Source organism: Puma concolor, chromosome A1, assembly GCF_028749965.1.
Source record: "Puma concolor isolate L17-30 chromosome A1, mPumCon1.1.hap2, whole genome shotgun sequence".
NCBI lineage: Eukaryota > Metazoa > Chordata > Mammalia > Carnivora > Felidae > Puma > Puma concolor.
The window spans coordinates 212240093-212253059 of NC_141667.1; the positions used below are offsets into that span (position 1 = coordinate 212240093).

General features: G+C 45.7%; 1 long non-coding RNA gene across 1 annotated transcript in view; it reads right to left on the reverse strand.

Annotated features, from left to right (window-relative positions):
• Nucleotides 1-12668, reverse strand: part of LOC147584737 (uncharacterized) — a 34576-nt gene extending 21908 nt beyond the window's left edge. Inside the window, exons 1-4 of the long non-coding RNA XR_015255940.1 lie at nt 12245-12668; nt 11588-11773; nt 9452-9630; nt 6333-6534 (exon numbers count right to left, since the gene is read on the reverse strand). This is a non-coding gene — a long non-coding RNA (uncharacterized LOC147584737). The remainder of the gene's footprint in view (nt 1-6332; nt 6535-9451; nt 9631-11587; nt 11774-12244) is intronic.
• Nucleotides 12669-12967: the final 299 nt, after the last annotated feature.

Genomic DNA, 12967 nt, shown 5'->3' on the forward strand with positions numbered 1-12967 from the left:
GCCAAATTATGGGAAGAGCCCAAGTGTCCATTGACTAATGAATGGATAAAGAAGTGATATAGTTACTAATATAAATATATATAGTTATCTATAAAAGTATCATATATATAATGGGATATTACTCAGCCATAAAAAAGAATAAAGTCTTGCCATTTGCAACAATATGGATAGCGCTACAGAGCATGATGCTAACTAAGCCAAATAAGTCTGTCAGAGAAAGACAAATACCATGTAATTTCATTCCTATGTGGAATTTAAGAAACAAAGCAAACAAGCAACAGGAGGGGGGGGGGGGAAGAGAGGAACCCAGGAAACAGACTCTTGACTACAGAGAACACACTGATGGTTACCAGAGCAGAGGTGGGTGGTGGGACGGGTGATTTCACAGGTGAAGGGGGTTAAGAGCACACTTACCATGAGCCCTGACTAATGTATAGAATTGCTGTGGGGTGCCTGGGTGGCTCAGTCGGTTAAGCGGCCGACCTCGGCTCAGGTCATGATCTCGCGGTCCGTGAGTTCGAGCCCCGCGTCAGGCTCTGTGCTGATAGCTCAGAGCCTGGAGCCTGTTTCAGATTCTGTGTCTCCCTCTCTCTGACCCTCCCCCGTTCATGCTCTGTCTCTCTCTGTCTCAAAAATAAATAAACATTAAAAAAAATTAAAAAAAAAAAAAAAGAATTGCTGAATCACTATATTGTATACCTGAAACTAATATAACATTGTATATTAACTACACTGGAATTAAAATTTTTAAACTTAATAAAAATAAGATAAAATCCCACCAGAGCCAGAGTTTTGTTCTTGACCACCACTCTGCCTCTTCCCTTATGTCTAAAGAATGCAGCCCTCGAACCCACGCACCCTGGCAAGGCGGCCTGTCCTTTCTTCCTCCTCTTCCTCTGTCATCTGTGAAAAGGGAGGCTGCAAATCTCAATTCCTTTCTCGTGAATGCATAGAAAAATCCCAACACTTCTGTCCACACAGCACACCAATACCAGAGGGGAACAGTTCTGGAGTAAGCATCTCTATTAAGCCATACAAAATCCAGGCTTCAGCTTAAACTTTTTACACAAAACCCCTCTAATATCTCTGCCACCACATCAGACAGAAGGTGTGAAGACACGCTGCCTTGTTTGCAAACCATACTAATGTAATCATGATAAAAATTGTCTTGGTGTGCCAGTCTTAGCCACTAAAAAAATAAAGAAGAAGAAAATCCCAGTAGGTATTTTGGGCTGCTTTAAGCAAAGAGAAGCTATGGACTCCTTTTTTTAGAGAAATGAAATCCTTTGTTTATTGTAACTAGCAGCCAGTATTTTGTCACCTGAACAATAACACTAGGCCCGAGTATAGATAGTGTAATTACAGAGAATTCTAAAGGTCTCTAAAAATATTTCATAGTGACATCAAGTCAAATCATGTCTACCTCTATCCCTGACACACACACACACACACACACACACACACGCACACGCACACAGAACTCAAGGACATCTCGCTCCCTGATTTAGCTACACAATTTCCATTCAAACTGGGGAAAGTCACATAGGTAACACCCCATTCAGTTCTTTGAATTTTTATGAATAAAAAAAGAAATCTGTAAAGCAAATCCTGTGATTACAAGCATTTTTAGCACAGAGCACCAGACAGCAGTTCCTGGAAGGGCCCCTTGAATACAACATCGTTCAGGCTCTAGGTATTCTGGGCTCAGCAGTGGGGCGAAGGTTGCGGTCACCTGGGTTCATAGTGGCCCCTCTGGGCAGGGAAGACGCTCCCTTCCCCATTTCAAAGGGCACAAGAGCTTCCCAGCCCTCAGCCCTCTCCCGTCCTCCCAGACACCAGGTTGCCACGGGAGATGAAGCTTTCTGGCTATTTCCTGGGCAGCAATCCCTGCCGGCGTTCAGCCTGGGGGAGCCCACACTCCTTCCGTGGCTCCCTGTCAGGACCGCAAACCCCACCACGCTCCGTGGCATGACAGAGCCAAGGAGCATGCACACTGGGGACTGTCATGCCTGGGGCCGGGGGTGTGGCTCTGCTTTCGACCGGGTTTGAGACTTGGGGACTGGGCCCGGCCCTCTCTGAACCTCAGTTGCATCATTAATTAGATAGTGACAATAGTGCTTACTTCATAGGGTAATTGTGAGATAAAAGTGTTCTCACCACAAATAATGATGATGATAGTGATGATGATGATGATGGGGCAGAAAGAAACTTTGGGAGATTTTTATGGCCTGAAAGTGGTGATAGTTTCACAGATGTATATTTATTCCCAAAATTATGGAGCTGTGTACATTAAATACGTACAGCCTCTTAAGCATCAGTCATACTTCAATAAGGTAGTTTTTAAAAAATAAAGAAAAACATACATAAAAATATTTGGTAAATGTTCAATTTCAGTCTTCTTGGTTTCTTTCCCCTCTTATGTAGTTTTCCCTTCTTTTCCTAATGGAATTAAGAAGTGAAATGGTTGAATAACTATCTTGACAATAGTCTTTGGCAAAATTCTGGAAAAGGTGAAGTGAAAAAAAGATGGAATGCTGCCTATAGAACATTAGAATTCCACTGGCCTGCAGCTAGCAATGGAGAGGAAATCCACATGTGAGGAGGGAGGCTTGGGCCCTGAGGTTGGCCATCTCCTTGGGGTCTTCGGGTGCCATCCACGGCCAGCCTCACTGTTTTCAGGGGCTTGTCCCTCTCCTTTGTCCTCCAGCCCAGGCACGTGCCCTCCACCAGTCCCTTGTGACAAGGCAGAGGCCCGGCCAACAAAAGTTTTGGAAGATTACACTAAGAGCAAGGGGCTCAAAAAGATAAATCAACAAAAATAATAAGCACTCAGATCATCTGGCTTACACAATGTAGTTTATCCATCTTTAGTATTTGGCCTCAATGGGGAGGTCTCCCTGCCTGGCTGCCCTTCTGCCTCCATGTGGTGAAGGTCACGTTTAGTCCCTGCCATCCTGGAGGGATCCCGCGAATCTCCATACCAAGAATGGCCAATTCACAACCTACCTGCTACATGTCCCTGTAGACTGCTCAGGGCAGACATCCCCAATCAACCACAGCACTCTTCCTCATTGAGCGCAGACTTGGACACAGTCTCTAGGTATTAACTACCAATCAGCCAAAGTTATAGCAACTTGTCATCCCTGCTTTAGATCCCCCAAAGTCCTTATCAAAGAAAGCAGAGTCCCAAGAAAGCCAGAAAACTCCCTATCACGCCTGACTAAGACCCCCTTCTAAGTTCTGGCTCCTGTCCAAAGACTACCTCGTCTCCAGGTGAGTGATCTTCCGGGAACGACATACATCAGAGGAGCTCACGCCAGCCCACAGAAGTGCCCCTCTTTGCTCACCAACTCAAAACCGCACATTCATATGAAGGTCAATAAGAGAAAGGTCCTCACAGGAGTCTCCTCTTATACTTTCCACCTACCCCGCAAGCCCAGAAGCAAAACACCAGATGCCACGGTATTGGCTGGAGATGGACATCTTTATCATGTTGTCATTACTCAAGCTACGGTTACCCTCAATGGAGACAGAGAAAAGAGCAAGCTACTAGCTGGTAAGAAGGATACCTTACAGTGCCCCATACTGTTTTCTTCCCTAAACCCAGATGAATACCTACTAGGAATATGAAGGTTCTTGTTCTGGGGGTGTAGTTACATCGGGGCCCAAGCTATTGGGAGGGAATGTGAAGAATGCTCCCTCCTTTTCCCGAACTTTCCTCTTTCCCCACATATTGGTTCTGGGGAGAATCAAAGGCAAGAATGCCCTCTAAGTACTTTACTTCGGTCATTAAATTTTCACACAAACTCTGTGAGTCATGTATTCTTGAAGTTCATTTTATAGATGAGACAACTGAGGCTTCGAGAGGTTGGAAACCCTTCCCAAGGTCACACAGCTTGAAACGGGCACTGTACAGCTTCAAATCTTAATCTCTTCCTATACCATGCTGGCCCTCATGTCAAACCGTGCAAGGCACAGCCAGGGGCCACACACAAACCCAGAATGGTCCCAACCAGGGTCCTATTGCCATTGTCCATGGCCTTAAGAGGTAGAAGACAAACTTTGACTCCCAAAGGAGGCTCTGACGACATCATTCACATAATAAAATATTGTGGGGTCGTTCACAGAAATAACGGGTGTCTACCAAATGCTGGAATCTTTTGATGACCCGAGAATTCTAACACTGCCTCTGTGGTCATCGATTTGATGGGGATAAATGAGAACAATGGCTAATAACCCTTCTTCCAGGCCAAAGACTTTAGCCACAACCAACCCATTGCAAGTGTGGGCAGGTTTCGTCTGAAATAAATCCCAAATCAGTCCACCTTGTTCCACATGCATTTCCGCCACCCTGGTCCAAGTCACTGTTGCATCCTTCAGAGGCAGTGCAGTAACTCCTCTCCCTGTGTCACTCTGTTCCCAACTCCTGTTCCACAGCTGTCAAACTCCTGGCTTTTAGAAGCCAATGACTGCTGTTAGAATAGAATCTGGGCCCCCTATGATGGCCTCCAAGCTTCCACCTGTTCTGACTCCTGTCCACTCACCTTATATCTGATTTATGTACTTTGTTATCTATTTTTCTCTGTTTCCAGTAGCAAGCTTCTCATGGGAAAGGGGACCTTCCTGACTTGTTAAACACACAAGTACACGTTGAATATATGAATGAAGGTTATCTGTGACACATAGAGAAATACAAACTCTCCCCTACAGGCTTGCTTGATATGTTGGTTCTAGGGACTACAGAGGTGTGATAATCTGGAAACCAGAAGCCTTGGGTTTAGTCATTGCACTGCTACTTAAATTCACAGCACGATGGGGCGCCTGGGTGGCGCAGTCGGTTAAGCGTCCGACTTCAGTCAGGTCACGATCTCGCGGTCCGTGAGTTTGAGCCCCGCGTCGGGCTCTGGGCTGATGGCTCAGAGCCTGGAGCCTGTTTCTGATTCTGTGTCTCCCTCTCTCTCTGCCCCTCCCCCGTTCATGCTCTGTCTCTCTCTGTCCCAAAAAAATAAACGTTAAAAAAAAAAAAATTCACAGCACGAGACTGGGAAAACCTCTCAACAGTCTTTGGCCTCTGTTTCCCTGTCTGTTAGTTCTGCCTTTTCCGTGAACAGATGTGATCACCCTCCTGATTCAGCAAACTCTATCGACTATTTGCAAGGCACTCCACTGGGTCCTGGCAATGCCAAGATGAAGGACACCACACTAGCCGAGAAAGAACACACAGGTGATTTGGGGCCAGAGATGAGGCAGTACGTAAACAATGTCTGATATCCTACCATGAGCCCTAACGGAAACCCAGTAAAGACACAACATGCCGCGAAGGAGCGAACTGCGCCAGAGGATCAGAGTCATGCATGGGAACACCAGCAAAGGCATAATGCATCACGCACAGTGAACAGAATAGTGGTTCTAAGTGGCCAGTTATGGAGAGTGTGGAGGGGCACAGGTGGAAAAGGAGGTTAGGCAGGTACGCTGGGGCATGGAACGTGGAGCCTCTAGGCCAGGGTAAGGGGTTGAAATCTTAGGACAAGTGTTTTGAGCAGAGGCATGACCTATCTAAGTGTATTTCAGAAAGATTATTCTGACAGCAGCCTGGAGGGTGGATTTGGAGGGAAACGCAGCAGAAACAGGACTGTGGAGAGCAAGCTGTGGTAGTAATGCAGGCAAGCAGGGCGCCGAAAGGAGTCGCAGAGAACTGGAGAGAAGCAGCCTAGGCATGAGCGTTAGGACCCCCGGTACGTCTCTAAAGCCTGGGAGAGTTGAAAGTTCCCACCTGGGGTGATTGGTTGTTGCTTTTCCCCCAACAATGCATGCAGGAGGAGGATCCAGTTTAGGAAGAAATGTACCAAGTTCCTTCTTGAACATGTAAGTCCCCTCCTACGAAAGCACACGAGTGCAGGGTGTTGTGGCCAAATCCTTGCGTTAGGGTGGCAGGAGGAGCTGGAACTGTGACCAAATCACTGCACCGTCCTTGTTTTGTTCCCTCCCTGGCAGGAGGAAGGCAAGTTATGATTGCCTCTTTCCTCATGGGGGTGTAGCGAGGCTTTGTTTCTCTGTTTCACGGGCTGCGCCACACCCAGATGAAAGGAGCTCTGTGAGGCAGGAGCATAAGGAGACAGGGCACAAAGAAAGGTCTAAAAGGCTGCCTGAAGGGTAGGAGACAGGTTTGCAGGGCGTTCGTTCTGGCTTCATAATGTGATTTAAAGATCCAGAAATGAGAATGAAAAGATACAGGCAGCAGCAGAAGAGATGGATTCATTCTCTCTCCAGATGGATTAACATTTGGATTGTTTTTCCCAGATGTAACTGGCCAGGATTTAAAAAAAACCTACCATGCTTCTCTCTCAAGGGGACAGCATGGGGCGGCAGACCCAAAGGGCTCCGAAAGAGACAGCTGTCAGCTCAGCAGCTCACTGTGAGGACCGCTCTGTGCAGAGGTGTGGAGGCTGGGACCAGTCAGGCTTCAGGCACCAGAGATTCGGCCCTTCACCAGCCCAGGGAGCCACCGCAGATCCCTCCACAAAGCCCAGATGCCTGCAGAAAATAAAAAGTTTGCTTGGTACTCCGCACCAGACCAGATGGCTCCTTTTCGGATAAGACTTTCGAAGTGTCCAGAGTGTTCTTTCTTCTCAGCTCACCCCTGAGGCAGCCCCTCTGATCGCACTTGCCCCCACCCCCACTCCACAAGCTGCTCCTCCCTGGGGCCTCTGTGAAAATGGGTCAGCCTTGGAGTGTTCTGGAAAAACAACTTCTCCCTGGGCTTACCAGTTTCCGGGAGAAATAGCACCTTCCTGTGCCTGCAGGACTTGGCTCCTTCACATTCACCCTTTCCCTCCATCCCCCTCACTGCCTGGCTTCTAGCACTTGAGTCTTACCCATCCTTCAAGGCCCTGAAAATCACATCGCCCCCCAAAGTCTTCCTAGACTGCCTAGTAGGAGTTTCTCTCTCCTTGTTCTCCTGTTACGCTTTATTTGTTATAACCCTGTGTTAAGTCTACTTGCCTTCTACTTGCTGTGGCTCTAAGTTTCGCTCACACTCTCGATTTTAAGGCCTTGGAGACCAGAGCTGCACTGGGCTCATCGCATTAGCCTCAGGGCCTGCCACTGCTTAATCAATGTTTGCTGGGTTCATTAGAATAGGTGAGTTAAGAGCTGGAAGCTATACTGTTGCCGTAAGGAGAGGCAGGTGTTCCCAGAATGAGTCTGCTTCTGCTAGAGCTGCCTGGATTTCATAACCTGGCATTATTGCAGGGGGACTTAGGGATGTCAGGCGGGAGCCATGGCTATAGGTCTGGAAACATCCACTGGTCAGGCCTGCCGGCAGGGAGGAAGAACAACATCATGGCCCTGGGAAGAGTTCTGGCTCAGACAGGGTGGGTCGAATCCTGGCTGCCTGTACCAATTTCGAGCCCTGGAATAACAGGCAAGTGTCTTCTCATGTTCTGATCCTCCATTTAGTCAGCTGCAAAGTGATCATAGTCATTCCTAACCTTGCAGGTAATTGTAGAAAGATAACTGTAGGTGCGCGTTGCCTGGCACCTAATCGATGCGCACTGAGTTCTCTGACTAACTCATTCATTGATGGAGGATGTAAATGAGGACAAGGCACAGCCTGGAGAAGGGGGATCCACAGCCCGTGAACAAGGGTGGTTCTTGTGATACAGGTTAGTGACGATGTCTGGGTGTGGATACATCTGTACGCTGAGCTACTGAGACCTGAATTCTGTGCTAAAAACTCTGGCACCCACGGAATATGTAGAATAACTTTTCTGAGCTTTGACTACACTGGGTCAAAGCTATGCTTCCCACTACCTCCACATGGTTATTGTGAATAATAAACCACCGCAGGCTGTTGAGTCTTTGATGAAATGCAAACATATTGCACAGCCCGGTGCCCAGGCCCTAGTAAGCAAGCCCTGAATAAGGGTTCCTTTTATTACAATCTTTTTTTTTTCCTCTAGACTCTAAGTTCCATGGAGTCAGGAACTATGTCTGTTTTGTTTTGCACCTTGTACTCAGACGCTGAACACAGAACCTGACAGGTTGGGGCAGGGGAAGCTTTATGAATATCTTTTGAAGAAATGAATTAATAGCCATCTGGCATTGTTTAACTCTAGAGCATGGAGGCTGTGATGATCCTTAATGTTTATTTCATTCTATGGCATTCAATGATTTCTAGTCAGATGGGGGGACCAGTTCAGGTCAGGAAGTATTTCAGCTATTGAATCTGTGATTGCGTTGCTTCATGAATAAAAATAAATCAACATTTTTTTTCTCTCTCTCAATCTAGTTATTATCTCTGTGCAATAATTGGGGATTGGGAGAAATTCTTGTTCCTTCTTTGTTAGTGTTGACCAACAAACTTGTGAACTTGAATGCATGTTAGCAATTAATATTGATTAATCTGATTTGCAAGCTTGGGCACATAACTTTACTCTGGAAATCCTGCACATTTTCTTGACCACAGCCACAGACAGTCAGAGAATAATCTGAATCCCTGATCACTATGAGCTTCCTCCGGACCAATGACCCACACTTTTGACCCTTCCCAAACTCATGTCTCCAGGAATGGAAAGGAAGACAGAAGCCACGATTTCTCAGGTGCCAAACTTTGTGCAAGGACTTTGCATTTCTTTAGTAGTATTTCATGCTGCCCACAAATTAAGTATCTTAGATCTTCTTCTGGGCACGTTTGCCTTCTCCCTCAAAGTCAGGTTTAGCCCCATGACTTGCTTTGGGGATGGACATGTGAGCAGAAGAGATACACATTCTTTCAGGGATAAAGTTTTAAGAGCCAGCATGCTATTTTGCACACTCACTTTCCCTCTCCCATGATGATGTGCCACATGATGAAGCCTCCTTCAGGTTAGGACCCAGAGTGAGGATAATCTGGAACAGAGTGCCCAGCTAACTCCCAAGAGCGAGTGGCATTAGCAAGAAGAATGTCTTTGGAGGTTTAAGACACTGAAACTTAGGAAGTCATCTGTTACTGCAGCATAACCTGAACTATCCTGACTGATATAATATGTCAGTTCATTTAATCTTCAAAAAAAAGATCCATGAGGTGGGTGTTAGGAGATGATTCTTCATGGATCTCATGCATTTCTACATACATGTCTTACAAGCAAAGCTATAGTTCCCTTTATTCCAGAATGTCTTCTCAAGGACATCTGTATAGCAAATGGCCTGGAAAGGTAGAGATAGTATCACCCACCAGAGGAAAAGGCAGGCATACTTACTGCTTGTTATAAACTCAGGATCCCTAAGCCCGGGTCACTCTCCTATATAACACCGCTCACTGTGTGTGTAGGTAACCAGTGTGACAAGCTAACATGTTAGATGGAATAAGGGAAATTAATGTCTATTAAATAACTAGTGTATTTCAAGCACTGTGCTAGAATGCTATTTTCCAGAGTTCTTTAAAAATTAGCATTGAACTATCCTGACTTACCTAGTTTTGATGCCTAAAGGAAGACATTTGTCTCAGTCTCGGCATACATCACACCCATATTCAACTGTCTTCTCCCCAGCAAACAGATGACCCGGAGACTGTGTTAAACTGTCGGATTTCCGATAATTTAATGTCCAGGGTACCTTGTGCAGTGATAGGTCTAGGAGCTCTGGAGGTCTCTGGAAGAAGCACAGAGTATGTGTAGAGCCAAAGACCTTGGGGGCACCAAGGGCACTCAGATCCAAGCAATGGCCTCACGCCATCTCCCTGCCCTCCTGTAGGCAATGCGACAGGATGAAGGGGCACCAGGGGCTTGGCATAACTAGCATAATTGAGCTGCAGTGGGAGTACGCATTTCCCCCAACTACAAAGCCCAAGGCTCTCAGATCCCAGGAAAACTGAGCCAGAGCTTCACGCCTACCCACCCTCAAGCCATCCTTTTCCAGTGGGACACAATAGAAGGGACTGGGGCCCACAGATCTGGGTTCAACTCTTGACTCAAACTCTAATCTACCTTAGTGACGTGGGGGCAAGATTTTTAACTTCTCTGAGCTTCAATTTTTTCATCCATAAAGGGGAATAATCATATCTCTAACTTGTAAGGTTTATATGGAGACTAATGAATGAGATCCCATATGTAAAGCACAACATCCAGCGCATAGTAGTCTTTCAATAAATAGCAGCAACTCTTATTACCGTCATCATTTTGTTTTGACTGAGGAGACAGAACATCCCTTCAAACAAAAGAAAATTAAAAAGTAGGTGTAGAGCCACTGGCTGAAAGCCAAAGGGGAAGATAAAGCACTATAATTGCCTCTCCTGGGAAAAGCAATAAATCCAGGCAGCTGTGCTGCTCCCACTCTGTGGTGGTGTGAGAGGGGGCTGTGTCAGAGAACTTCTGTCTCAGAACCTGAGTGTCCACCATGTACAAGGCACTCTCTGGGGGGATGTAAGGGGTGCAACGAAGAGGCAAGCACTGTTTGGCCTTCCAGGAGTTTATTCTCTACAGAGGCTAGCACAAAGGGAGGATTAGATAACAAGAGATAGATAATAAAGGTAGATAATCGTTATTAGCTACCAAGATTGGGACAAAGGGAGGATTAGAAAATATTGTATTATGGGGAAAATTGAGAAAAGGGAAGTGATGTGCGCAGGTGTTCATGGTGGCTGAGCTTTCATTCTGGCAACAGGGCGTTAAGACAGGCTTCATATATGGATATTTGGGATGAGTAGATGAAATTTCTTTTTTATTGCTTTTTAATTTTTTTTTAATGTTTATTTATTTTTGAGAGAGACAGAGACAGAATGCGAGCAGGTTAGGGGCAGACAGAGAGGGAGACACAGAAGCAGAAGCAGGCTCCAGGCTCTGAGCTGTCAGCACAGAGCCCAACGCGGGGCTCAAACTTGTGAGCTGTGAGATCGTGACCTGAGCCAAAGTCCGTCGCTCAACCAACAGAGCCACCCAGGTGCCCCTGAAATTTCAAGAGCGACATGGGGAAAGGGAGGGCAATTAAGCAAAAGGAAAATAACGAATCTGACAAGGATTGGGCCCATTCGGGAACAGAGAGTAGTATGATTTGGCTGGAAAGTGTTATGGGATAACCAGGAAACAGAGTCTACACAATGGATGGCCTTAAGAGCGTGCTTAATCTGGTCCTCAGCGAAGAGTGGTAGGCTTAGAACTATGTCTAAGCGAGACGAACCTGGTGGCTCTACATAGGACAGACTGGAGGAGGAACACTTTAGCAGCAGAGAGACCATTTAGGGAAGTAAGAAGCATCTGAGGCTGGAAGAATGGGAGCCCTGGATTGGAGGGGAGCATCTGCAAGGATAGAAAGGGTGAATCCGGGAAAGGTGAAAATTCTATATTCAAGGAAGAGAAGCATGAGGGAAGCTTAGCAATATCTAAGCCATGTAGCAGGCATCCCTGTGCTGGACCTAGAAAGGTACTGGCAAAGCACTCCTGTGATGTGGTCACCACCCACACGCTATGGAGACCGCACGTTCCGGAAGACTTCTGCTTAACAGGACCAAATTGGTCAAGGATTTAGGGGATGAGCTTAAGCAGTAACTTTCTAACAAATAAGGGGTATTACCCACACAACAATAGACTAAGCAAAGAAGCCAGGGGCTCACCTTTTCTGAAAGCTTTTAAAGCTGGACGTGATGCTGGATGCCATTCCACTGGTCAGAAGACTGAATTAGGTCAACTGGGCTTGCGAGGTTGGCTCGGGCTTGAGCGTCTCTGAACCAGAGTACATGAGGCTTCCTGAGGAGGAGATCCCGAAGGACTCCCCGGTCAGGGCCATTTCCAACAGTCCTCTAGGCAACCCAGGAAGAAAAGGAACAGGAAATTAATTTTCGATTGACTACAGACATTAAGTATTCGACTACCCCTTTCCCAATGACAGCCCAGTGGGAAATGTTGACATGCACGGCTTTGGCAAATGAGCTTTACAAAGTAAAGCACTGCTTCTTCTTACGAAGCAACTCACAGTTTGAATTGAGATTCTGACATATGTTTATGTTTTGACCCAATAATTTTGCTTCTAGGAATCTAGCCTCAGAAAATGATCAAAAGTACAAAGATTTATATGCCAAAATATTTACAAAGGAGAAAAAAAATGGGGAAAACACACCGAACGGCAACAATAGGGACAGAGTTAAATAAATGACGGTATGTCTGTTTATGAAATACTTTGTAGACATTAAAAGTCATGTGTCTGAAGAATAAGAGAAGATGTTCACAAAAGAATGCTAAATGGAAAAAGCAGCCTGATAAATTATACATACATTGTGATACCATGATGATTCCATGGTGGAAAAGTAGCAAACTCGGAGGGAGGGAATCGAGGCAGCATTCCTTCTTCTTACTTTTCTGAACCTTCAAATACTCCTGTAAGTATTTATTAACAATAATAATAATGAACATTGGTTGAAGTCTTAGTGCATGCCACATCCAGTCTTAGAAACTTTATACACATATCAAGTCACTTAATTCTCATAATGACTCTATCAAATAGGCCCCATTATTAAATCCATATTATAGTCAAACAGAGTCTTGGAGCCAGGTTCTTTGTTCAAAGTGATCCAGCGAGGACAGGGTAGAGGTGAGACTCGATGTTAGGTCTCTGTGGTCCCAATCTTTCAAACTTACTTCATTAACTCGCCTCTAAGATCAGTAAATATACAGGTGGGGGTAATGCTCCTAATTTCAAAAATGTCCTCCCACTGCCCCCACCCACCCCCCCATACACACACACTCTACTTTATAAGGGAATACCGGGTGTTTAGTGGAGGAAAGCCAGACATTCCAGAACTAGACTCTGCTTTTATGTCAAGCCATTCACTTTTTATGCCAATGTCACCAAAACACTGATGATAGGACCTTGTTTTCTGTGGGAGGAACAGGGATTATAAAAGGTCAAAGAAAATGACTTCACATTGTTAACAATTAGCTAATTAAGTAAATTATGTGAAGCATTTAACACTAGAACTAGTCATTAGAGTTTACAA